This window comes from Pogona vitticeps, chromosome 2 (assembly GCF_051106095.1).
Source record: "Pogona vitticeps strain Pit_001003342236 chromosome 2, PviZW2.1, whole genome shotgun sequence".
NCBI classification, from domain to species: Eukaryota; Metazoa; Chordata; class Lepidosauria; order Squamata; family Agamidae; genus Pogona; species Pogona vitticeps.
In genome coordinates, this window is record NC_135784.1 from 248,223,616 (window position 1) to 248,250,881 (window position 27,266).

The window sequence follows — 27,266 nt, forward strand, 5'->3', positions numbered from 1 at the left end:
TTTTTCTTCCCTCTTTTAGAATATTCAAAAGACATATTTTTCCCCCTGAAGCACAAAAGGTTAGATTGATTGGGTGACATCTCCCGCACCTGAACCAAAATGAATAGCTAGATTAGCATTTTCCTAGCAAATGATGTCAATTATTCTTGCCTGTAGTTAAAATAGAACCCCCTTCCTTTTTTTTCCTGGTGTCTTTTTATAGTAAAATTGAGGAGTGCTACCTAGACCTTTGCAAATAAAAAGCATTCTATTGGGAGCTTGTACTTCTTAATCAGTGTTATTTATATCACTCCATGCAATTTGCATCAAATAATGCAATGCAATTGCCCATAACTCAAATTAGCTTTAAGTGGCAAAGCTTTTTAAAAATCAGGTAGTGGGTGGCGTAACCTATTAATTTCTCCTGGGGATCAAAGAGCTTTCCTCAGTGAAATGAAGGAGGGGCAATTTTCTGGCTATCCTGCACACCTTCAAAATCTGCTTAAAATGGTTGGAGGATACTCCAGAGCAGATTTGGGATAAGGGTAGTCTTGGGGCTCAAAGATGGGCCATCTCACTGCACAGGCTAAAGTCCATTCGTGGAACTATGGGTTTTTAAGTTGTGCAAAACTTGTCATGGACTTCATTCCCTCCAACTGACTTCCTCTGTATTGACTGGGAAGGCCTGCAACCCTGCTGCAACCATATCTGGCTGAACCTGTTTACAGAGCTCTGTGTGAATTGAAAGCCTTGGACTCCAACTGTACAGAACTCTGTCATACCTTTCGGACATATGAGCCTTGTAGACTCTCTCCATCAGTGCATAGATGCTTCTAAGAAGAGCTTGGGGACTTTTTAAAGGATGGCATGAGGCAGTTGCCCTGGGCTACACATACATGTCCAGACATAGTCAGCATTTTCTAGTATTTCAATTATTTATCTTCAGCACTTTCCCCTCCAAAGAACACTATATTGAGCCATTCTTCCCCTATTTATGGTACACTGGAAAAAGGATACAACAGCTTTCTTGGGAGCTTACCTAAAGGAGCTCTGAAGTAAAACATGATATTCATTTCTTGGACATTAAATTGCCCAGCATTTTCCTCAGCTGTAATTAACCCCTCTGATTCCAGATCTTCTTCGGCTGAACTCATAACAGGAGAAGACCTGGCAGTAGGTAGACAGAGTTGTAGGCATGCTACTCAAAGTGAATTTTGACTCCCACTCCCCCCACAGCATTTTGACACTGAAGACTGCCTTCAAACACAGGCTTTTGGAGAGACAGGTGGCTCTAGAGAGAGATGGCCTTTGATGGGTGGAGAGAAGACAGTGCATGCCCATGCACAACACAAGGTGTCAGGGTTGCTTGCTGGCTGTTGACCACCAATTGCTGCTGCCTCTTATCTTCATTTCAAGCTCCCTGTTTTTGGCTTAGGGGATAGGAGTGTGGAGAGCCTTTTTTCCTGTTCCTCTTCTTGCTGCCCCTTCCATCATTGCTATGCAAGGCAGCATGGGAAAATAGATGGTCAGTCATAGCTCCTAAGCCCTGAAAGGTCTCTTCTTCCTTGTGGAAATATGTTGCAGCTCAAACAGCAGGTGAGGATGAAAGGAGACAGATAGCTAAGGCCATGATCATCAGCAACAACATCCTAGAACTGCAGAGCTGGAAAGTACCCTATGGATCACTGAATCTAGCCCCCGTCAGGGAAGCACAGTGGGGAATTGAACTCCCAACCTCTGGCTCTGCAGCCAGATACCCAAACCACTGAGCTATCATTTTATGCACATTCACTTGGGAGTAGGTCTCTTCTACTATCTTGTGAAAGAAACTCCTTCACATCCACATCTTCCTTCACCTGTTGCACCACCACCATCAGAGCTTACAAAAATTCAGCTGGCCCAGAACATTGAGTGTCATGGATTGTAAGTCCTGAAATCCGCCAGTAAACATGGATTGTATTAGGCATAGCAGTATTAGGCATAACAGACAATGAGCAAGTGCAGGGAAACAAGATGGTGATACTACAGATGTAGGAAGGTGAGCCAGAAGATCAGTTCTGACCATCTACACCCCTGAAAGGAACAGCTGCCATGCTTTGTTTCCCTTTTAAAATCATAATCTGGTAGTGCTTCCCCAGGTAACAGTGTGTTCAGATCAGGTCTTGAGACAGACTGATAGATTTCGTAAGAGTATGCCTGTTCTAGCCCTAATCACGACCCCGTCCATGCCTTTTACAATCTCTTTTTAATATTGAGACTGAGAGGCATCTCCAATTCAATCTGAAAAACTCTTCCTGCATCCCAACTCAGGAACTTGTGTGTGTGTGTGTGTGTGTGTGTGTGTGTGTGTGTGTGTGTGTGTGTTCTGTGCTGATCCAACTTATAGCAACCCTAATAGGGCTTACGAAGTAAATGAGATATTTAAAGAATGGTTCCACCAGTTCCCCTCCCCCAATGAATTTCCAAGGGCAAGTGGGGATTCAAACTCTGATCTTCAGTGTCCCACTACACCACACTGGGAATCCCTATGACAACCTGTCGACCAGAAAAATGATTGTTGCTTATCTTTAGTGCTATGGTTTTCGTATTTGTTTTTCATCATAAATTATGACTGTAAAATTTGAAGGGCTGGAACTAAGAAGAGCTGGGTAGACATGACGGTTTCTCAAAAATCCACACCGGGGTGGTGGTGGTGTTCTGAGGTGCCAAAATGTTTGAAAAAGTCTCCTGCAAAAGGATGCAGTGAATCAGAAACTACTCCACATAGTAGTTTAATAATAATTTACAATAAGAATCTATTGGGCGCATTCCAAAATGTTATTATAGTTCTCCATCTTTGTCGGACTCTGCCAATTTCAAATTGTGAAGGAGAAAAAGTGTTTCCCAAATTAACCTTTATTACAAGTGGTGTAGATGTATCTCTTCTCTCCACAGAAAGGGATCTTCTGAGAAAAATATATTCCGATAATCACATACCTGAATTTGCCAACAATTGAGAAAACAGCATGTAGTTTGTCATTGTGTGTAAATATTTTCTTTAAATTTGCATATAAAATAGTAACCTTTTAATGTCAAATGCAGCTAGGCTTTGAGGTAGGTCAGTTCAGAAATTATACGCATACCTGTACTCCCTTTTTGCTGCAGATGATGGGAGGCGTAACACAAGGTGCTGTGAGAATGAGATGTTGGGGGGTGGGGGTGGTTTCAAGTGGCCATTTTGCTCCAGAGGGCTCCATGTCTTTAAAAGGTCCTTGAGGCCTACATGTGGATTTTCATTGCCCTCCATGCTTACATCACTAGGATGTGTGAACAGGGAGACATTTCTGAATTGTGATAATTCTGCCACTCACGCTAAAGTGTGCTACATGACTGGATGTTGTTTTTTCATCTGTAACTTAATCTGGTTTTAGTATTATTTGTTTCAACATTGTGAAGCACCTTGGGTGCCCTCATTGGGGGAAAGGCAGCCTACAAATGATAGAAAATTAATAACTAATAAACAAATAGTCACTACCCATTCTGCTTTTATTTACAAGTTCAGACATTTCAGCACTATTCTCAATATTTTTTAAAAATCTCTTCCTCCTACTGTTTACCATTCTTATTCCAATAGATTTACATTCTGTTCAAAAGCAATTTATTTATTTTAAAGAAGACATTTCAAGAACATTATTGTGCACTATGTTCAGAAGTCTATGTTACCGGTACTTGTACAGTGGCCAAGATGTCTGTGAGTGTTTTCATCTGGAAGTCAGGAACCTTCCGAGTTTCCTGCATTTTTTTTTAAGTCCGGGAAAAGACATTGTAAGTTAATTCTTTCCACAGGGCTTTTTCAGACTGGGAAGTGTGGCGGTTAGGGAAGCTGCAGGGTGATGCCAAGGTGTTTAACCAAAAAGTAGGGGTGGATGGAACAAGTCCAGCAGCATTGGCCATCTTCCAGTGCTCCAGAAAGGTCAGCATCAACACCAAAATAAATTCTCACAACACCCCTATCCTTAAAATGAGGGAAAGAAAACTTTTGGGAAACAGGAGAAAAGCCTTGTTCCAGAGATGGATGAAACTGTGACCTGCCTCATACTTGCTATAGGACTAGAAAGGAAGAAGCTGTATTATACATTAAAGACAAGGTGTGTCTATAATGATATATAATTTAATATTTGTGTGATTGTGAAGAAGATGCCCAGTCATGAAGAACATCAACAAGTGCTGATGCTAGTTAGAGGGCATTGTACAGGGTGCAAAATAGCGGAGAGGCTGCCAACACAGTTATTATTAATGCCACTTAGAATGGCAGTGCAGAAATCAAAACCCCATGTGGGGGGGAGGAAGAGGAGAGACTAACAAAACCTCTACTTTATATTTCAGTTACCTTGAAAGCCCTCTTAGGGTCACTATATGTCCATTCTGGCTATATAGCAAATAACATAACATGTCCGCCTTTGGACATATCATGAGACAATAGGATTCTCTGGAAAAGACGATCATGCTGGGGAAGGTTGAAGGCAGCAGGAAAGGAAGAAGACCAAATGTGAGAGGGATTGACTCCCTAAAGGAAGCCACAGACTTGAGTTTGCAAGAGCTGAGCAGGGTTGTGGAGGACAGGACATTTTGGAGATCGTTGATTCGTGGGTTCGCCATAAGTCAAGGGTGACTTGATGGCACATCACAAGAACAACAAAACATATCCAAAGAATCTGCTTATGGTGCCCTTTCCTTGCCTCTGCAGTCTTCTCTTTCACACATAAGCAAAGCCCTCATGGGAGTGCGTGTGCTGGTGGGTGTTCTTTTCCACATTTCAGAGGAACCGAGCCCAGCCTTGCCCTATAAGTCCCACTAATAGGAAAAGGAAGTGAAGATCCTCAGGATTTGTATGAGGGGTTGTGGTGTTATTTGCAGGGCATGTTACAAGTTGTCATTCTGTCCATAAAGGAAGGAAGGAAGGAAGGAAGGAAGGAAGGAAGGAAGGAAGGAAGGAAGGAAGGAAGGAAGGAAGGAAGGAAGGAAGGAAGGAAGGAAGGAAGGTTGGGCCATGTACATAAGGTGCTCCTCACCCTCAGAACCTATCTATGCAGCCTCTTCTTTTCAACTCTTTAATAATGCTCAGCAGGCACCTCTTTTCAAGGGGTGGACATATAAAAACAGTGGAGGAAGTGAAAAACAAAAGAGGTAAAGCTCAGCCCAGCTCAAGTATGTCATACTGTTTTTGTGCATTTTATGTACCAGAAATTCAGTGATGCAATTGGCCCTTCTCGAGCACTTAGGAGAGAAGGTGGCCATCATGTCAATTCCCTCCACTTTTTAAAAATCCCAATCAAGAGTCATCAAGCTATTTTTGCAGTGGTTTTGTAAAAATCAGTATGTAGAATCTTAAGTAAAAACGGCGTTCTATCCAGATTAATAGAGTGTGATCGTCCATTAAGCAGATGGCACATGTGTTCCAGATGCCAGGACTGTAGGACAGCCCAAAAAAGCAAGGCTGCTGCTAATAAATAATGATACTCTGGAGAAGAATGAGCAATGGCAAAATATTCTTCTGTAAGCCTGGCACTTCCATTAGAAGCTGTAGGGCAGACATTCCAGGCAGTGAGAGTATTGAATACTGTGCACATGTGTGTGCATGTGTTTGCATACACACATGCAAACATGTACTCACAAATTGTTCAGACCCCAAACACCTTGCTCTGAGTTGTCCTCACAGCTGGTAGCCTTGCGTGAGGATACTGTTCTTTTTGCATTAGGCTCCTTCAGCCTTTCTGGGATCAGATGGCAAATGTTGGGATGCCTGAATGGCCCTTCCTGTAGTGAGGTCATCTGGTGTCCCACCTCTCTCTGGCACTTCCTGCAGGTGAACTAAGAAGGAAATTGTTTACCAGAAAGCAGACTGATGACAGGTCTCTGGCCTGATGCTGCACCAAACGTGTTAGTTGTAGCCAAAAAAGCTGTGGCTGTATTCAGAACACTTCCTGACCCAGTGTTGGCTGTTCTCCCAGCTTAGTTGCCTCCCCTTTCCCCACCCCATATTGGCATTCTTGGTGCAATCAACAGCTTGTGTACTGTCTTGTGCTTTTTTTAATGAAATAAAATTAAAATAAGTAAAATTAAAACTAAAAAATAATTAATTAGAAAGGCATTCATAATGCAATGTAACATGTGAAAAACTCTTCAAAATCAATCTGATGTCCATGTGTATATCATTTTAATAAGCATAAAAATGAACCAAAGACTGATGGCAAAACAAGCTTCAGTGGACATTATCAATAAATACATGCAGAAGTGACGCCGATGTGAAATGGCATGATCTCTCCAACTCAGGCCTCCCAAGGCAGGCAGTGCGCTTTACACAAACCTAGCCTTGTAAGCATTACGCAACTAGGGCTCTCACAGGGAAACAGGGAAACATTCCCAACAAATTCTAATCAGCATTTGCCAATAATTAAATCTGTAGAAATGTCCATCACACTAGAACCGACAAGGTGGAAAAAAGATGGAAAAAGAATTCAACAGGGATTAATTCCCACTAGTCACTGTAAGTACTGTTCCTTCCCATTCTGTTCTCTCTCTCTCTCTCTCTCTCTCTCTCTCTCTCTCTCTCTCTCTCTCTCTCTCACACACACACACACACACACACACACACACACACACACACACACACACCTCTGTTGTCACTGCCTATTAGGAGCAATTCACAGGCTCCAGAGACCTCTGTCAAACAAGGATACACAAATGAATAAAAAATAGAATAGCAAAATTTTCAGGCTGTTTCCCCCCTATCAAATGTGCTAGATCCCCTCCCAAAGGGCCACGTGGCCACTATTGAGAATGGCTACTCTAAAGGAGCCTCTCATTAAATTCCCTACTCAGGGATTACAAACTAAAAGGCATGGCTTCCTTTAGTGAATCAAACCATCTCATGTTTGGTCTTAATCTTTTCCTACTCCCTTCAACTTTTCCTAATGTTACTGTCTTTTTCAGTGAGTGTAGTTGCTGGAACTCCGCTCAACCTAGGGATGTTGAAGATGTTTAAGATTACTCTGGTCCTGGCTTAACTTTGTGCTAAGCTGAGAGTTTAGATTTGATGGTGGAATCTGACAGCATCACATTACCTGCTGAGGCCCATTCTATCATCTGCCTCCTGCCTCCTCTTTCACAGCTAACAGACTGAAGACAGGCCTTTCTCTCTCGCTTCGCCCTGCTTACTTCTGTAAAGGAATGCTAATCTCAGAATAATGCATACCTTTTATGCCTTTTTGGTTAGTTTAATAAAAATTAATGAGTACCTTTAAACCAGAAACACATTTTACTTTCATCTCGCTTTTATTGTGAAATTTCAGGCTGGCTGATAAGCTGTGAATTAAGAGATCCCAGCTATTATCAGACCCAAAGAGGGTGGTTAGAAATGATGGTACTACTAAGAAAACTTCAGTCGGAACACGGCAGGTCTCTTTTCCCCTTCTCCAGCACTAATGTTCTAAACGAATGCACACACAGTGAAGATCAGCAGAGACTAAGGACACACTGGGTAGATAAAGACGGCACAAAAGGGCCTTTGGTCTGATTTATGGCAAGCCTATTCAAAGACACTGTGAAGCAATTATTGGTAATGAATCAAAACAGCTTCTGACTAAGCCACACGAAAACTCCCATTACTTTAAGTAAGGATAAAATCTGGATCTTAAGAAGTAAAGATCTTAATAGGTGCCAAGACAAGTGGACAGATTTAAGCGTATGATCAGCTCCAGTTCCCACAAAAGAGCATTTTACCTTTCAATGACCTTTGATGTGTTCGACCACAACTCTCATGATCTCCTGCCAGCACTACAGTGGGTTGCTGCCATTGAACTTAAACCGTCAAATAAGTGTTTTCCAACAGGTGCTTCTTCAGATGTGTTGGAGCTATCATCCCCAGCTGGCAGGATCATTGTTGTGTTGCCTGGGGATTATGGGAGTTCTAGTCTAACAGAACTAGAGGACAATCAGATGGGAAATGCTGATTTATTGGGAAGAGTACCAGAGACTGGGTTCAGCAATGAAGATGACCTGAAATTATGCATGCTACCCACAGCAAAAAAAAAAAGGTACAGTGGTGCCTCGCATTACGATGTTAATTCATTCCAGCGAAATTGCTGTAGAACAAAAACGTCATAATGCGAAAATAAAAAGCCCATTGAAATGCATTGAAACCTCTTCAATGCGTTCCAATGGGCTGGAAACTCACCGTCCAGTGAAGATCCTCCATAGGGCGGCCATTGTTTGTGCCTGTGCAGCGAGGAATCTGTCCCAGAAAACAGCGGGGAGCCATTTTATTTACCTGGTGGCCATTTTGAAACCACCGATCAGCTGGAGGAAAATCATCGTTTTGTGAAGAATTGGTTCCAGAATCAGGGAACCGATCATCACAAAGCGAATAAACCCATTCAGACCATCGTTTTGCAATCGCAAAAAGATCGTTGTAATGTGGTTTCGTCGTAATGCCGGGCAATCGTAAAGCGAGGCACAGCTGTAAACATTTTATTGAAAACATTCAGTCTATACTTGGAAACAAATCCAAACTGTGCAAATATCACTACAAGCACAATTTTAAGAGACCAGGAACTTTATTTTTAGAGGCATGCCTTTTCAACTATCCTTCTTCCTCTTCCTCCTCTCCTATTGGAGGTTGGACAATGTCATGGCTGTTCTGACTCTAGATGTGGTTGTTCTAAAAATGATGTGTTGCATCTAAATTAGTATCCTAGATTCTCCGAGTTCTCTCTCTCTCTTTTTCTTTCTTTCTTTGAATTATTTCTTTGTCTTGAATAATGAACTGCAATAATCTGTAGTTGTAATGAGCTATAACAATCTGTACCAATCATGACCAAATAATTCCAAATTTCTGAATTTTGTGAGATTTTTTTTTTTTTGGCCCTTTCCTCTTTGTAATTCATTGGCCACCCTCTTGCTCTGAGAAATTCTTAGAATGCTGTGATAAATATTTTTTTATAGTAGCCTGATGATTCCACGCTATACAGGAGAAGAGAGAGTGCATAGCACTGTAAAATGCACATTCTTGTAACCAATTTTAAGGCAATTCATGCATAGTATATTATACGGACTTATCTAAGATAACTGCTTTGCAAATATAGTGTAGATGGCCCGGGATGATATCTGTGATATAATACCTAAGAAGTTGTGATGTGATACTCATAAATCCTCCATTAAACTACAGTGGGGTCTCTACTTAAGAACGTCCCTACTTAAGAACAATCCAACTTAAGAACAGCTCCATTTGCTAAATTTTGCTTCTACTTGAGAACAGAAATCCAAGATAAGAACAGGGAAAAAAAACCTTTCCTGCTCTTTTTTAAACCTTAGGTCATCTTAGGTTAAAAAAAAATTCTCCCCCTAGTGGTAGAGTACGTATTAACCAGCTTTGCATTAGTTCCTATGGGAACTAATGCTTCAATGTACGAACACACCTCTACATAACAAAAAAAACAGCCAGAACAGATTAATTGGTTTTCAGTCCATTCCTATGGGAAATTTTGCTTCAACTTAAGAACGTTTCAACTTAAGAACACCATTCCAAAACGGATTACGTTCTGAAGTAGAGGTTCCACTGTAGTTTCTATGGACGGAAAAGAGCAGATACGGATTAAATGGTTTTCAATGCATTCCTATGGGAAATGCAGATTCAACATAAGAACTTTTCAACTTGAGAACCACCTTCCAATACGGATTAAGTTCTTAAGTAGAGACCCCACTGTAACTGCTGGAGAGACTATGGGCAGCATGGATCATACTATCACACACAACTGTAACTAGGGCAGAGTGAAAGCCGCTTTTGACCTAGCATGCTCAATTTTATAGGGTGCAAAACTGTGTTGCTGGAAGAGTACAGACTTCCCCCTACCTCCGGCATATTAGAGGTGTGCGATTTACAGTTATGGACTGCAACTCCGAGAATACCCCAAGCAGCACAGCACTGTTGCCTGGGGAATTCTGGGAACTGCAGTCCAAAAAATACAGATCTGTATACCGCTGTTACATATACTGCCTCTAACCCTCCCCACTAGGTAGAAAGAAACATGAAACAGTTGAGATCAGCATACGGAACCAAGATGGCTGCTGAATGCTGAGCCCCTTTCCCATTCCTTCATCTTCTCCCTGCATATGCCAATCCCAAGCTTAACCAATAGGGCAGTGCTGCCCTATATGCCACTATGGTTAGTTGCAACTCGGCTATCACATCATGCCCAGTCATTGGCAAGTTTTGGGCACCAGTTCAGTTGGAAGTAAAGGTTTTTACTGGGAAGGCTTTTGATTCCTGACCTAGCCTGGGTGAGGCTGTTTGCTTTTAGCACAACAACGTGAATGCATGTGTATTCATGCATGTACTGTATATTAAAGGTAGCAAAATGATGGAAGGAGGATGGCTTTTTATTGGTCAACATATACTCTTAAAACGTAGCACTCTTGAAAAAAATGGCCTACAAATGCAACAAGTCAAGTCAATTTTGACCATTGTTAAGAAATATGGCACATAGACACACCTTAATAATAATAAAACACTGATACTCCCACCACATCATCTTCAGTCCTGTTGCTATAACTCTAAGAGCAACATTAGTAATGCTATATACTTTACAAAAAAGCACTAATGCCATGATGCCCAGAACATATTTTAAAAGACATTGTTGGTGGTAAAACAGATAGAAAAGTTGCTTGAGAAAAAGTTGAAAATGACAACCGTAACAGGTGCGTTTCTCTACACTGTCAAAAGTATCCTTCTTTGCCCAAGTTGTTTTTTTATAGCTGTCAAATCTGCAATTAAGAAGAGTGCTTGCAATCTGCTCTCCTCCATTAGTCGTTCTTTTGTAGCCTTCTATTAGCAGTGACTCCCAAGCATATTTTGTGTGCTCTACATGCAGTACAATTTTTCTCCTTGTTTGTAGTGTACTAAAACTTGATGCAGCTGTGAAGGAGAAAGTGGAAAAAAGGGTCAACTCAGACATTATGGGAAATATCATTTTCCTGCTACTACAGTGGTGCCTCACTTAACGACAATAATCTGTTCCAGCAAAATTGCCGTTAAGCGAACACATCATAAAACGAAAATAAAAACCCAATTGAAATGCATTGAAACCCGTTCAATGCGTTTCAATGGGGTAAAAACTCACCGTCCAGCGAAGATCCTCCATATGGCTGCCATTTTCGCTGCCTGTATAGCGAGGAATCCGTCCCTAAACACAGCGGGGAGACATTTTAGTTACCCAGTGGCCATTTTGAAACTGCTAATCAGCTGTTTAAAAATCATCATTTTGCGAAGAATCAGTTCCCGAAGTAGAGAACCGATCATCGCAAAGCGAAATTCCCCCATTCAGACCATCATTTGATCCTATCAAAAAGATCATCGTTAAGCAGTTTCATGATAATGCAGGGCAATCGTAAAGCGAGGCACCACTTGTATACTATTTTCTCTTCAAACATACAATTACTTCAAAGCACCATTCATCTTGGAAATGAAGCTCATGTTTGCCACCTAATGACCAATCACAAAACAAAAAGAAGCTGATTTGCAAAACGCCAAATGAGGCAAGCACCTGAGGCACACTCAGGCATCTTCAAGGACCTCTACTTCTAATGATGTGCTAATTGAATTTTCTAGTTTAGGCCTAAGGGGTTTCAGTGAAAGGATTCCAGCAGTAGGAGAGAGACAGGGAGCATAACTACAGCCATCCTTGGGAACCTAAAAGGAGAAAGAGGTTTCACAGCAGTAAATTAAAAAGAACACTACTCTGCATTCTTTTTAAAGATTATTTTAAAAAATGATCCTATCAATAATGTTCACAGCTTAGAGTGTTATGTTTTAAAAGTAACTTGTTGCAACTACTCATTACTTCTCAATAATCAGGTTGCTGTTATCATAATTATTGATTTTATCATGAAACTAATTTGTTGTGTTGTGTGTTATTAACCCATTGTGTTGTCGTTACCAGTAGACCAGAAAAATACCAAGAAATACTGTCTCTTTCTCCTGATATGATGTAAAAGTCAAAACTAAAGAACATTTCCCTGGCTGCTTAAGATGGATAAGAAAAAGGCCTAAAACCTGGGGGTTGGTTGAGGGGGAATCCTGTCAAAATACCTCTAAACATCTTAAAATGCTCTTAAAAATAACTTGGTTAGACTTTTGAAGCAACTTTTCTTACACCTAAGTAGGAGTAACATCACATACCTAAAAGTAACTACAACTATTAGCTACATTACCAATTTCCCCACTATTAACTAGTTGCATTGTCATTTGGAGCTAGTTAGCTTCATACATTGTGCTAAACAAAACAATATAAAAACCACTTTCCTGGTACAAAGCAAGTGCGTCTTTATAAGTGACCCGACTGCTTTGTAATGATGTATAGGAAGGACAGAATTTCATCCTTACTTGAGTGTATTGATACTTAAAGATAATGTATTGCATTCAATACAATTTCCAATCTGCTGATCATGTCTCCATGACCTCAGAGTATCCTAAGTAGGAAGGAGGGACCTTGCCCTGCACAAACAGGTGATCAGAGGGTTGTGCATGTTGGAAATCCACAGAGCTTGCATGTGTGAAATTTAACTTTTCTTGAGGTGAGGTGGCAGTACTAGACTTTCACAAACCAATAACAAAACTGCTGAGGTGACTGTCCTATCCTGTGCATTTTTCTATGGGGAAAGGATGATTGCTCAGTAGTAGTAGAACACATGTGTTTCAGGCAAATGATTCATATTATCTTGGAGTAAAATCTGGGGCATCTTGTTAACCAGGACATACAGTAGAAGCAGGTGGCATTAAAAACCTCTTTAGAAATGCTGCCAGTCACTGCAGACAGAGGAAGGTGACTTTGATGGGAAAAGGCAGCATCTCATTCTCCTATGTCCTCTTCAGTGCCTGTCCCTGTTAAGTGTGCATAGAGATGGAAATGTGTGGGAAGATGGACACATTTATGTTGCTGCAGGAATGAGCAGATCTGTCGGCCCATTTCTGAGTCCCGGGACCCTATGGGAGCAACACAGACACTGCCTCTCCCGCCCCCATGCCAGACTCCTCTCTCAAAAGAAACAGGAGGTAGAACTCCATTTCCAGTTTTGATTTTTTTTTTTTCCGTTAAGCAGTACAAGGTTTCTGTGATCTACTTAAAAGGTGAATTGTGATTCCTGGAGGCTCCTGGTGGGAGAAGCAGTTCATTCTTTTGGCTGAGAAAAAGGATGAGGAAGGACTTATGGGGGGGGGCGGATCACAAAAGTGGCCTTAGAGGCCTGTGTGCAACTCCACGGCTGCACTTGGCCTCACCCCACCTCGGCGCAAGTTTTGGGATAGCATTTAGATTTCAGGGTCCCAGGATTGCTGCTCAGCTGACTCTTTCGTCAACAGTTCTGCACCTTGACTGAGGGTGTGGTTTCAATGCCAATAAGAACCACAGTTAAATCAATTTAAATCAACTTATAAGTTCCTGGACCCATGGCCTATGGGTAAAATCAATTTATATGAGTTGCAAAGTGATTTTTTTTTTCAACTGCCTAGCGGGGGGCTTTTTAAAATCGCTTCTAAATTGATTCAATTCAATGGAGCTGTGTGAATGTGAACACTGTTTTTATTTGTGCCTGTGCAGATTTTGGTTGGCAGGGGCACCATAATTTTTCCTTTGATATACTGATTTATACACTACGTGACTTGAATCCAATATCAAAAAGGCAGAACAGGAATTGATTCAAATGGCCGGTGGGACCACACCGGAGAGCTCTAATGTTTCCATAAAGTCCAATGATCACATCTTCCTCTACTGTTGTTTCAGTCACTGCCTCATCCTCCTTTCTGTCATTCCTGAAACCTCCGTCGTCTTCTCCCTTTTTGGCCTTAACTGTTTCTACATGCGTCTATCATCCTATTCTCATCATCCTGTATCTATTAAAAAGTTACAGTAAATAGCACGTCACTTAGTGTGTTGATCTCATTATACCATAGCAAGTAAAGCAGGTGACACCATAATTTATTGCCAAGAAGCTTAATGATATTTTCAAAAGTTGGATCAGACTTTAGCCTGCTGTCAGGAGAGGCTAACAACACAGTGAAAAAGGATCGCTACATCCTGCCAGCAATAAACTGGCTGCCATCCTTCCTTTTGAACTGTTTTTTATTCTGGAAGTCAGTCCTAGGTAATTTACCAAGGCATTCAGACAAGCTAAAGATACCTTGTGAGAAGTTGTGTTCAGTTAATAAACATAATTGTCCTTGTCAAAATGATATGCTTTCTGTGATCTACTGTCAATTAATAAAAAATAGTTTTATGGAGAAAGTCTTATAAAGCAATTGAAGGTTATCAAAGGCCAGGCAGGTAACCTGAGAACAAACCTTTCCTGTTAATTGAAATTGATGATGGTGAAGGTGGTACAAAGTTTCTCCAGGGAAAAAGATGACGCTTTGAAAGAAAAAAGTCTTGATGTATCATTGAAAAAAGTCTTGATATATCCTTGAAAAATGAAGACTGCCAAATTGCATTTCCATCAATTAACACTAATGTTGTGACCTGTTTTTTCTTCCTCCCACACTTTGTTAGCTAAAATAAACGGTCAGCTACTCCTCAAGTACTTCTCTGATGGCACAAGAGCCTTATCCAGTCATTGGATTATCCTGGTTTGTCAACACACTTACAGCCTTATCCGTACACTGCATTTGTCTAGAAGACCTTCAGTTCACAGAATAGAGATTTATTTCTAATACTAATTGATGCTGCTATTATTATATCACACAGTCAGTGTTCCTGATATATTGCATCAGGATAGGCAATATGATGCAGTAGATGTTTTGGACTACAACTCCCAGCATGGCCAAAGGTGCAGGGGTAAAGGAGGTTGGCAATATTTGGAGTCCATCATGTTCCCTGCCCTTGCCTAGGCAACATAAATGTGTCCATATTCCCACACATTTTGCCATCTGGAATAGACAGTACATAAATAAAAATTAACCTACCTTATGCTGAGTCAGACCATTTTCCCATCTAGTCCAGTACTGTTTCTGTATTGGCTAGCAGGTTCTCTCCTGTTATTTTCAGACAGCAGTTTTTCCTGGAGATGCTTTGGACCATGGAAATACACCGTATATGTTCATACATCTTCTCCCCTAAATTGAAAGGAAGAGAGAGAGAGCGGGGGGAAGAAAACTAGGAGGGAAGAACATGTACTAATCCCATTAAATGAACTTGATTACAGTTGGAGATGAAGATTCAGAGGATAAGCATGCAGGAAGGATCAGAAGTGAGATTAGCGGCAACTGTGGTGCTACATAAATCCACAGCTAATGCTTCCTCAACGTCTTCTTCCTGGGTTTACTTTGATATTTCAGGATCAGGAGGGGAGTCCACATGATACCATGGAAAGTGCTATTGTGATGTCACAGAAGGAGAGCAGGCAGGGTTTAAGAGGGTGGCAAATACAACACTCATGCAAGCATTTTTGCTTTGAGCTAGGAAAATCTAAGAACAGCTGGAAATGGGTGGAAATGTGTCCCCAGACAGCTTACCTTATGGTTTCTCTCCTTGCCCATCCTGTTTCCCCAAAAATAAGACCTAACCTGAAAATAACCCCTTGTAGGATTTTTCAGGATAGTCGTAATATAAGCCCTACCAAAAAAAATAAGCCCCAGTTAAGTGAAACCCCACCCTTCACCACTGTGCAGCAACCAGAAGATGACATTGAATCAATGTAGATTGTTGTACATGAAAGAAATTTTGAATCAATGTAGATTGTTGTACATGAAAGAAATTAAACATCCCCTGAAAATAAGCCCTAATGCATTTTTGGAGCAAAAAATTAATATAAGATCCTGTCTTATTTTGGGGGAAACAGGGTAGAAACCAGAGAATAGCAATTCCTTGAGATTTCAGCAACACTCTGAGAGAACTAGCAATCCAGTTCTCTTCCATGTCTCTCAATTCATGCACTTACAATTTATTTTGCACCACAATGTCCCAGGCCCAACCCATCTGGTTGTTCACCTGCATTTTAAAGATATATACAGAAAAATAGCAGAGGAAGCTTTTTTGATCCAGATCAACCAGAATATAGACAAACCATCAAAGGCCAATTTTGAAAATAATAAAATGGCTAGTTAGAAAGCTGGAGTCTGTATTGTTGCAGAGTTCTGAATTTATGGTAAAAATTCCTTTTGCTAGTACACAGTAGAAGCAGAGAGGCTCACAGAGGAGAATAGCTACAAGTTCCCTGGATAATCTTCCTCTTTCTCCTTAACTGATACTTACAGTCTCAATCGAGACATTAGTAATAGGAAGAATTAAAATGTTTCATGACTTACAGTTGCGAAGAGCAAAATAACAAATAACTGACTGCTTCCAAATAGATTCAAAAGAGGAAAAAGGCACTCAGGAGAGGGGTGAGGCATGTAGGAAACACAACTTGCTGTTTAAATCTATACCACCTTTTTGAAAGAAACGCCCCCTTGAGCCACTGAGGAAGTTATCATCGCCCCCCCCCCCGCGGTGATGATATCTTATTTATTTATTTATTTATTTATTTATTTATTTATTTATTTATTTATTTATTTATTCATTCATTCATTCATTCATTCATTCATTCATTCATTCATTCATTCATTTAAGACATTTACATCCAATGACCCCTGAAAATAAAATAAAATTCCAAGAAAATGAAATGCCCCCGCCCAAAAGTAACATTTAATGATTTAGTTGCAAGTGATTTTTAAGACACAAAAAGAAATATAAAAAGGGCATAAAAACAAATGCAGGAACTAAAAATTTCCAGACAAAAAGTCTGAAACTAAATTAAAATTGGAGGAAAATATATATTCATGCACACTGTAAAAAGGCTGCAGCCATCTTCACAGGTTTGGCTTGCTCCAGCGCCCCCCTACCGCCCCCCTTCTGCTCCAGCACCCCCACACCACCCCTTTTTGTTCTACTGCCCCCTTGAAAAATGAAATCGCCCCCTAGGGGGCATTATCGCCCACGTTAAGAACCACTGATCTATACCACAGTGAGCTCAAGGAAGGATACATTAACTGTCTTCCACCCCAATTTATCTCCATAACAACTCTGTCAAGTAGGTCAGATTGACACACTAACTGGACATCTTTTTCCAAGTGAGTTTCATGGCTCAATCAGGACTTCAGCTTTGCTCTTCCACTCCCAGTCCATCACTCTAACCACTATACAACACTGGATTTCATGAATGAGGAACAGACATGTTTCATACAAATGCTGAGTAAACCCACCTCCTTCCCCCACCATTTTCCCGCTCTGAACTGTAGGCTCCTAAGACTATTTTTTCACATTAGTGTTGTCTTAGACACATTTGGGTGCAATGAGATGTTTGTCTTTCAGAATCTGAGGTCAAAACTGTATTGGCAGAGGCCCACGGAGCTGAAACAGTGGCTGTGAAAAGCGGCTTGGAGCTGAGCTGTACTTGGAGTTACAGCGTGAATCATATGAGCTGTGCTGATTTGCCCTTTCCTAGAAGATTACTTACATATCTTAATATTGCCACAATGAAGTGAGAAACAAAAGGACAGAAAGAAAAACATATAACTCCTTCAATGCAAAGAAGACATTCACATGGAGGAAAATTAACTGATTCCTCTGGACTCAAATAAGCATTATGAGAATGGATTACCACATGGGAGGACCAGCGTGATTCACTAATGTCATTGTTGTACTACTTGGAGTCTTAGAGACGTAGTACATCAAAATTATTTGTCATCTCGGATGTGGTTGGACCATATTTTTGCATCACTGCATATAGGAGAATTCTTATTTTCTTAATGCAGTGTTGCTCTTTTGACAATATTAAATTACCAGGCATATTCAGGATAGGATAAATCCGTAACTCAAAGGAACGTTAGAAGCTGCCTCATAACAAACCAGGCTACTGGTCCACCTACCTCAGCGTGTGTTGTGCTGGCTGGTAGGGGATAGACAGTTATTTCTGGCCGAGCAAATGGCTTCTTCTGAGGAAAACACCTCCTTCCCCAAAATAATTTGCAGGTGGCAAATTGTTGGCTATTCCAGCAATTAAAGGATGTTTGTATTTACTGCATATTTGCAGCTAATGTGCTCCTTTTCTTTTCTTTTCTTTAAATCCCTTTTTACTGCCGCCACAGGTGATAACAGAAAATTCATCTGGGCAGCGGCTACTTGCCAGTGGCCAGCATCACTTTCTGCGATGTAGGGAACATCAAGGACAATGCTATCTTATGAGGCAGCATTGCCCCTGGGGCACTGAAATAAAAAGGGTACTTCTCTGAATCGCCACCATCTGTTACTGACCCTCATGTTAGGAAACCTCTTTGTTAAACTGGGTCAGAGAAGGAAGTGTACGTATTTGCTTATTTTGGCTTTTAAAAATACTCCACAGGACCAGTGGAAGTCCAGATGTCTTTTGAGGTGAGGGGTGATAGCCCTCTGACATAACCAAATGTAGCATGTTGTCTCCTCCTTACATCATACACAAAAACTTTTTCTTTATTTTGGTTATGCTGTCTTCAAAAAACAAACAAAAACACACCCTGCTGTCAGGTGTAATATTTTCTTCCTAGTATTCTTTTACAAGTCAGAATACTGAAGAAGCTCTGGGGGACTACATAAAATAACATTCCTTCCCCCCCCCAAAAAAAAACCATGTCTTGTATAATCGGCTAGTTAATATCACTCAAATGACATTTATCTTTTAGTCTTTGCCTTTCCCCCATAAAATTAATTAAGAAGAAGAAGAAGCTAAGATCCAAAGAATTAGTGCTAACAGCAAATATTGATTTTGCCAAGAAAAAGATGAAACTGTGTCACATCTCATCTGTGAATGTCCAAAGATTGCACAAACAGATTACAAAGTTAGACATGATAGAGTGGCAACGTTAGTGCACTGGTCATCATGCAAAATAAAATATAACTTGCCAGCCTCCAAAAACCCGTGGGAACATCAGGTAGAGAAGGTGTCAGAAAATGAGGAAGTCAAGATCTTTTGGGATTTCCAGATCTAAACAGACAGACACCTTCAACATAACACACCAGACATAGTAGTAATAGAATGAAGAAATATCCAGATCGTTGATATTGCAATTCCAGGGGAGGCCAGAGTTGAAAATAAAGACCTGGAGAAACTAACAATGTACAGGGACCTGGCAATAGAAACATCTTGCCTCTGGAAGAAACACACTTGAGTGGCCCCGTAGTCATTGGGGCTTCGGGAACAATATCAATATATTTCACACAGTACTATAAGCAGTTGCAGATCTACTACTGCTGCTGCAGCTGCTGCTACTGCTGCTACTACTACTACGAATAAGAATAAGAATAATATCATGCATGGCTACAGAGTTGCTCTTCCCAAGTGGTGCCACTCTAGCTGGCAAACACAGAGAGCAAGAGAGAACTTTCCAGTATGGACCAGCAGGTGATCCAAGAGACCTGGCAGAAAATCAGTGCCAACCCTTTGGAGCCTGGCATGCCCCCCCCCAGTCTGATCTCTGAGCAACAATCCTGGAGTCCAATTGTTTCACCTGAGAGGTGTGAACAGGAGAAAGAAGGGGGGCTGCAAGCGGGATTGTGGATCACACCATAGTAATCAATCCAAGGGCCCTGTGTTATCACTCAAAGTAAATGGAAGTGGAAAAGCAGGAAAGCTAAATTACACCAATTTGGTTTGCCAGTGTAGTCACAAGTTTAGTCTGGATCAAACCCTTTTGGACTTGTCTAGATGTGGAAACAAGTGGGGCAGAGTGCCTAGCAATGATGCTTCCAATTCCTTTCAGTAGTGAGCTCACTTAAGTTCTACATGGCCTCTTCCTGTACAGTGCACAACTCACCCTGCCTCCTTTCTGTGGAGGATACTGATTCCTCCCTCTGAGTTAACAAAGGTTTTGGGAAGCCACAGAAGCCCTACTTGGACAAAAAAGAGGGAAAGTTCAGCAAAGGTAAAGCATGAAGAAGTGGCTCACTAATCTGTTTTTTCTTTCAAATTTTGGGGGGAGGAATAGACGAGGCACAAGTATTAAATTTCAAGGCATAGTTTACTCCTGTTCCTCTCCTCCCTACCCTTCTCTATGTGTCTTCCATGTTTGGATTGCATTGCCCATGCTACCGTTCACTGGAAGACAAGGTTGAGGTTTTGAGTGGGTGGGAGCATTGGGAATCATCTTGCGGCTGGGTGCCTTCAGGATTCTGGAAAGACATATGTTATTCATTGGATATCTAGTTTGTTTTTCTGGGATTGGCAGGGTTCCATTGCTGGAAGACTCCCCCGCAGTGCTATGATATCTCTCTGCCACAGCATGTCTGCATGTGCAAAGGGATTTATATGGGGTCCTATCGTAGTCAGTGGGCCCAAGTGAAGCATAACTTTGTAAGTTGTTCTTAACTCTTTGGTATTTCAGCTCCAATCTGAATATTGTTCAATGATATGAAATGTACAGCTTGCATTAATACACCAGCTCTTCTTGTTTTAATTATAGGAATTTTTATATGACATTCTAACAGATGCTGCATTATTACTAGTAATCTCAGCGGTTTCACAAAACTGTCATTACTGCCCTTTTTATTTGTTTAAAATGCCATTAGTGATAATGTTCTAATTAGGAAAAAAACCTCCTTGTTCATAATTTCCGTCATCAGTGTTTGGTGAGAGTGTGTGTTTTGACTCCTCTGTTGATGATTAATTTTGACACCCAACCTTTGCAAGTAGAAAGTGAAATTACCTGAACTACTAGAAGTGGCCTATATGTGTTTCCTACATTAGTCTGAAAATCAAATTAGAAAATCAATACAGAGTCAGAGATATGTGACAGAACCTGAACCTATATTGTTAGCACAATGCTAATTCCATTAAACGGAACTTTAACACCTGAAAATACTGTTGTAAAGAAAAACTGCAGCACGGCCAATTCTCCTGCTGTCAAAAACAAGAGTGTACACCTATTGTGACAGGCCCACCAAAGCTGAGATGAGGACAGAGAAGGGCCCTGCAGATAGCAGCGCTGGCTCTACGATACAGTTAGCATTCCTTTCCAGAAAGCTAGTCAGGCCTAAAGGTCAGTCTTTGAGGGGTCCTTCCTCATAGCTAGACTTTATGGGCAGAGTGCCTTGGGAGGTTCCCTGTGCTATTGTGACACGGACAGTGCCCCATGGAACCAAACTCACAATGCTTTGTTCTAAGTTTCCTTCAATCAAATCATTCAGGGCTCAGCTGACTACAGGAAATTGTGGAGCAGTTGTTTCTCTACTGTGACATTATCACATCAGGAATGTGGCTTGCATGGTTTCCTTAACCATCCACTTCTTGGCTTTGGCATTTGTTACCATTAGATAACAATCAGAAAGGCTCCAAAGCAATGCAAGGACTTGTCTTAGTGAGAGGGTGGGCAGGATTCAAAGTAATCCTTATGCACTGTTTCTGAGGTAGATTCTGAGGTCACTGTGCCAAATGGAAAGCTCAGTCTTGTGAAAAGAACACAATAATTATTTATTTAAGAGATTATTTCTCCTGTTTTTGCAGTTATCAGCATCCAAGCAATTTATTACAATTTATAAATTATCTATTGCCGAGATGAAATGGATAATTATATAACACAAAGACTGGAAAGCAATTTCTGTGCTCGCCCAGAGTCACAGGTGACAAGACCATCTCTTGGACTATCACTACTTCTAAATTTGTAAGAATAACTTCATGTCACTGTGGCAGGTAAGGGCCTTGAGACTATGATATCTGCTATATCTACCGTTCATTATGTGTCAGAATTTATCATTGGTTTAAAAAATATCGCCATATACTTCTGTAATTTCCCTGACATTGAAACATTTTACAATTGCTCAGTTTTGTACTGTTGACTAATCTACTTAAATGAATACTGAATGCCTCTAGAAGTTTCCACAGACCTATATGGAATTCAGCGAAGCAGGTGAAATTGAGAGAGAGAGAGATGAAGGGAGGGACAGAAAGGGACAGAGACAGAATTTTAATTAGGAGATTATTGGAGCAAGTTACTGGAAATAAAACACCCACAAATCTGAACATTTTCTTCATTCCTATTACATTTATATGCAACCTCTTTTTTAAAATGGTGCTGTGAATGTATGCACAACATAATATAACAAGGAGCTGAAAAATAAGATAAAAATATTTGAATGGATCTCAGCTTCACAGAAAACAGTTGCCTTTTCTCTCAGTATAATATGCTGTGAGAAACACAAATGTACCATCACTGTTCAATGGGATTAGATTTGGGAGGAGTATGACGTGCGCACATTTTATGGTTTCTGGTGCTACCGATGCATGTAACTCCATTAGTATTAATGGGAGCTGTGTATAATCCCCTCCATGAGAGAACAGCCCTTGAGGTGAGATTAGGCTATGAAATACTTGCAGTAAGTTATGAGGGCCAGCACAGAACAGAAGGAAGAATGCACAGTGTGATGCCAAAGCAGAACAGCACTGAGTTATTACTGTCTCATCAACAAGCAGCTTATGGCGTTGCTAGAAGATGCAGTTGAATCTATCAGACAATCAGAGATAAGTGGACCCATGCCTGTATCTTATGATGTCAAGCAGATGTCAAGTCAAAAGATTATGCATGCAGTTATTTTCCAGTAAAGATGCATATTTTTTGTATTTGATATAAGCAGCCTTGTCACTGGAAATGTGATCACGTGCACATGCTGAAGACACAATGCATAAACAATGCATTCTGTGGAAAGTCACTTTGAGAGCATTCCTTGCAAACTGAGTGTTTAAGAATGCCTTGACCTACCTGACAAGGAATGTGTTGTTGTTGTTCAATGACAGTTTTCTAACTGGAGGATAGATTTGTAGTAGTTCTGTCTCCAACTGTGGGATGACTTCCCCTAGATTTGTTTGATACCTTCCTAATTAGCCAGAATCCTACTGCCAATTATACTTGCATAAGGGAAATAATCTCAGTCTTGGTATCACACTGCCATCCATTAATGAGGTGCCAGCTGTGTTCCCAGATGTGCATCCAAACAGGCACATGTTGAAGAATGCACCAGCATCTCATTAATAAATAACAATTGCCTGCCAAGGATTACTTGATCCCCTTATATAAGCATAAGCTATCAATAGGATTTTGGCCAATGTTTGGAAGGCTTCAAACAAAGTTTGTCCTGCTCACCCAGATATTTTGCTGATTTTGTATTTGCAATTTGGCACAAATTCTTACTGCAGTTTATTTGTATTTGAAGGTCTTTGTTTTGCTTCAGTCTTTAAACGCTTTTGTTCTAAGGTTGCTATTTACACTGTTATTAGCTTTCATTTAACTGACATTTTCTTCTCCATTAGTTGCCTTGAATATCCCTAAGGCCAAAGGGTGACATATAATTAATTAATGGATTAAATAAAGTAACTGTTGGCAAATACACAGAGGCCTATTTCAAATACAAACATTTTACTCAAGGCCTAGCAAAAACCTCAGCTGGAGCCAGGCTTATTTGGCTTTGGGAGCCTTTCTTGTTAATGGGAGCTAATTTGAGTGAGATAGTATCTAGAAAATGGAGTGGAACTTTATGCCACAAGAACCATGAACTAGTGACGTGTACCAACTACAAGATCTGGTTCAGACCTCAATTTGTGATCCAGGAAGCAACTCAGGTCTGCTACAGTTTTCTGAATAGGCACAGATAGTTTTCTGCAAAAATGTATTTAATTATCTAGCTTTTAGTGGACAGCTTTGCAGATTCTAAACAGAACAGAGGTGATCCAGCATTCTTCTGACAAGCATCTGACCCCACACTGTCCCAGGTCCTAGAAACTCTTCTGAAACACTGCTAACATTCCTACTCTTAAGAGAGAAAACTACAAAAAAGGATTGAACGGTGGTTTCATACAGCAATATATTACTTTAGCATCCCTCTTCCAAAGCACTGGGATTGGGAACTCTGGTGAAATTATTCACTGTGATTCAAAGCTAGAGTTGACAGTCACACAACTGCCTTCTTCTGACTCTGTCTCCCTATGTTGGTGTTTTCATAGCAACAACTTGGGAGAAGATATACCTATGGCAGAGGACATGCTGTGTGGTCCTTCCGTTGGTCTGAATCAAAATTTGTAACATATCTTCAGGAACATTTGTAGCTAGATTTGGTCCACATCAGAAGAACTACTCTTTGATCGAGATATCTCCCAGATCTCCCTGAATCAGCCAAATTCAGTCTGGGATTTCAAATTTGTCCAGTTCCAAAGGACCTCCCTATGGTCAACATACAGTAGGTGAGACTATTTTTATCCTGTTACTTCTCAACTGAGGTTGAAAGTGCAGATACAGCTGAAGAAGTGGAACTCCGAGTTCTTCAGGTGTCAGGAAAGATGTTTCAAAACTATTAGCAATTGCCCTGACAACTCACTCTGTACAGGCTTTTTGTCCGTCATGTTATAAGACAGTGGCACAAAAGCACCCAAATTGATTGCCGTTTACAGTTTTATAAATAGCCTTCTAGGTGCTGAGAAAAGATAGATTATCTGAGATTTATGTAACACAGTGTGAAATTGGGTACATTGAATACCAGCACTGCCTACAGACCACATTCCTTCCTGTAATCAAAATGAAGCTATTTTATTTCCTGTTCAGTATAAAGCTAGGTAGAGCACCCTTTTGTCAAAGTCTGCTTTCCTGATAAACAGTCCTTGTCTTTTAGGAGGACATGTGACAGAGGAAAAACTGTTTGGATATGTAACAAGGCAAAACAGTGTTCTGCACGCTTGGTAAGCAAAGAGGCAATCCCTCATTTCTTCTCATACAGTAAGGATAAGAATGAGAGCTGGTGTAGTACAGTGTATAGAGTGAGAGACTAAGACTCAAGAGGCCTGGGTTCAAATCCCTGCTCAGCCATGAAAATTCACTGTGGGATGACACTAGTAAAACCCTGCTAGAGTCATTGTAAGTCAGATGTGATTTGAAAGCATATATCATATGATAATGGGGTGCAGTGAAATATTCACCCAGCATGAGGAGAGGATGCCATGCAGGAATATATTATCCAGTCCCCATTTCCCTGGAACAACATTTTTTTGGCTGCCCTTAAAGGTGATGCTACATAGCCAAATCTAATTGGTAACATAATATCATCATGATCTTACCTCAAAAGAAAGGGACGACAGACTACAAAGGTTTATGTCAAATACAGTGGTGCCTCACTTGACAACGTTAATTTGTTCCAGCGAAATTGCTGTAGAGCGAAAACGTCGTCAAGTGAAAGAAAAAAACCCACTAAAATGCACTGAAAACCGTTCAATGCGTTCCAAAGGGCTGAATACCTTTGTCCAGCGAAGATCATCTATATGGTGGCCATTTTCGGGTGCCTGTTAAGCGAAAAATGCCTCCTAAAAACAGCAGGGAGCCATTTTGAGCAGCCGGTGGCCATTTTGAAAACCCAACGATAAGCTGTTTTGATCATCGTAATGCGAAGAATCGGTTCCCGAAGCAGGCAACCGATTGTCGCAAAGCGAAAAAAAAACCATTAAAACATTGTTTTTCCAATCGCAAAAACATTGTCGTGAAGCAGATTTGTCGTTATTGTTAAGCAGGGCACGCCTGTATAGTTTTGTTGCTAGAGTGTCATGATATCGTCTTGTTCACTGAAATATCCCTGATTGGTAAAGGTGACACAGTGATGTAGGAGAAATTATACTGGCGAGATTGAAACTGGGATTATTGCTGAAGATACAAATCAGTTACAAACTACAAAATTATGTATGCCTACATTAAAAAAAATATTGGTGAAAATTTTATTCTCTTTCCCAGTTTCAGTGAGTAAATATTGAGCACAGCATTAAAGAAACTTGTCAGTGTTATTGTTGTAAATTGTTGCTTAAAAGAGTTATCATCACTCATGACATACAGATTTTGGTCTAATAAATTTACTAGGCGTCTAAGGCACACCAGAGTCTGTGAAAGGCTGTAGATGATTGTGCACATACGCTTCCAGTTTCACCTTACACTCTTGTCTTCTGTTTTTGCCTGAACGTAAGCACCAAATTTGCATTCAGGTAAGCCTCTGAATCACATTAAGCAGCACCAAAAGAGAGAATTTAGGTAGAGGGAAGTATGAGTCAAAACTGCAGAGAATTATAATGTAGGTCAAAGGGACTGTGTAGATGGCTATTTGAAAGGTTACACTCTAAGCATTAGCTATGCTCTGGAAAGTCAAGCCAGCCAGAACTTCTCTCTCAGTTTGGCACACAAGGGCCCTTAGATATCAATCAAATTTTGAAGACTTTATTTTAAAAAGTTTTCTTAATATGAAAATGCAAAAAGGAACACATCATGTTGGCTCAAATAGTCACCCAACTCAGATTAAAAGCAATGATTGACTGTGTCTTGACTTAAAATTGTTGACATGGTTCTCTTCACATTTTTTTAAAGTCTTAAATCCCTTCCCCATTAACTACAATAGGAGGGTTTCCCATAGCCTTTCTACTTTGTCATGGGATTGCATGTGTAGGCAACTTGCAAGTTAGTTTTTTTTTTTTAAAGAGCAGAGGACCATAGAGTAGACTATGTCTAGATGGGCGGCATATAAATGCAATAAATAAATAAATAAATAAATAATATTTTTCTATGTATAATATAATACGTTAGTCTAAAATCTTTAGACTAAAAATCGAGGGTTGTCTTATACAAGGAAGTAAACTGAGCAGAGAACAAAATGGCCCATACCTTGCCTCTGCGAACAGGCTGCCTCCAATCATGAGGCTTAGCTTCCTACAGTCAGGAGGCTTAGCTTATTCCAAGCTTCTTCCTACAGTCAGGAGACTTAGCTTCTTCTTCATGAGCCTTGTGTAACTGATGCTGTACAAACCAACTGAAACACACCTCATTAGAGGTGGAGCCTGTAGGCAGTGCGCAGATGCAACAGAGACTCGTAATGTCCAAGCGTTCTGAGCCCAGAGGCTGAATACTCAAAGCTAAGTTAAGATTTCTTAATGTTGGGTTAGAAAAGGGGGTGTGTCCTATACATGGGGGGGTCTTATACATGAAAAAATACCCCCAGCAGGACCACTGATGTCTTGTTTTCCACATGGACCTCACAAGGCCTGACTAAGGATGTGCATGGTGAACATCATTTTTTGTGCTCTTTTGGGTGGTCCCTCTTTCATGTTTGTGTCTTTTGTGCACATTGAACATTCTTTCAGATTCATTTCATTTCCCCTCATTCATGCTTTCTGGTGCTAATCAGAAAGATCCATAAAGGATCTGTAAAACCTTCCTAAATGATAGACCTGGCAAAATTTAT

General features: G+C 40.6%; 1 long non-coding RNA gene across 1 annotated transcript; it reads right to left on the reverse strand.

Annotated features, from left to right (window-relative positions):
- On the reverse strand, positions 1–26,479 carry LOC140704895 (uncharacterized). Its single transcript, XR_012084379.2, has 3 exons — positions 14,969–26,479; positions 11,136–11,198; positions 1–10,930 (listed from the first exon to the last, which is right to left on the reverse strand). It is a non-coding gene; the product is annotated as an uncharacterized LOC140704895 (long non-coding RNA).
- Between the last annotated feature and the right edge of the window lie 787 nt (positions 26,480–27,266).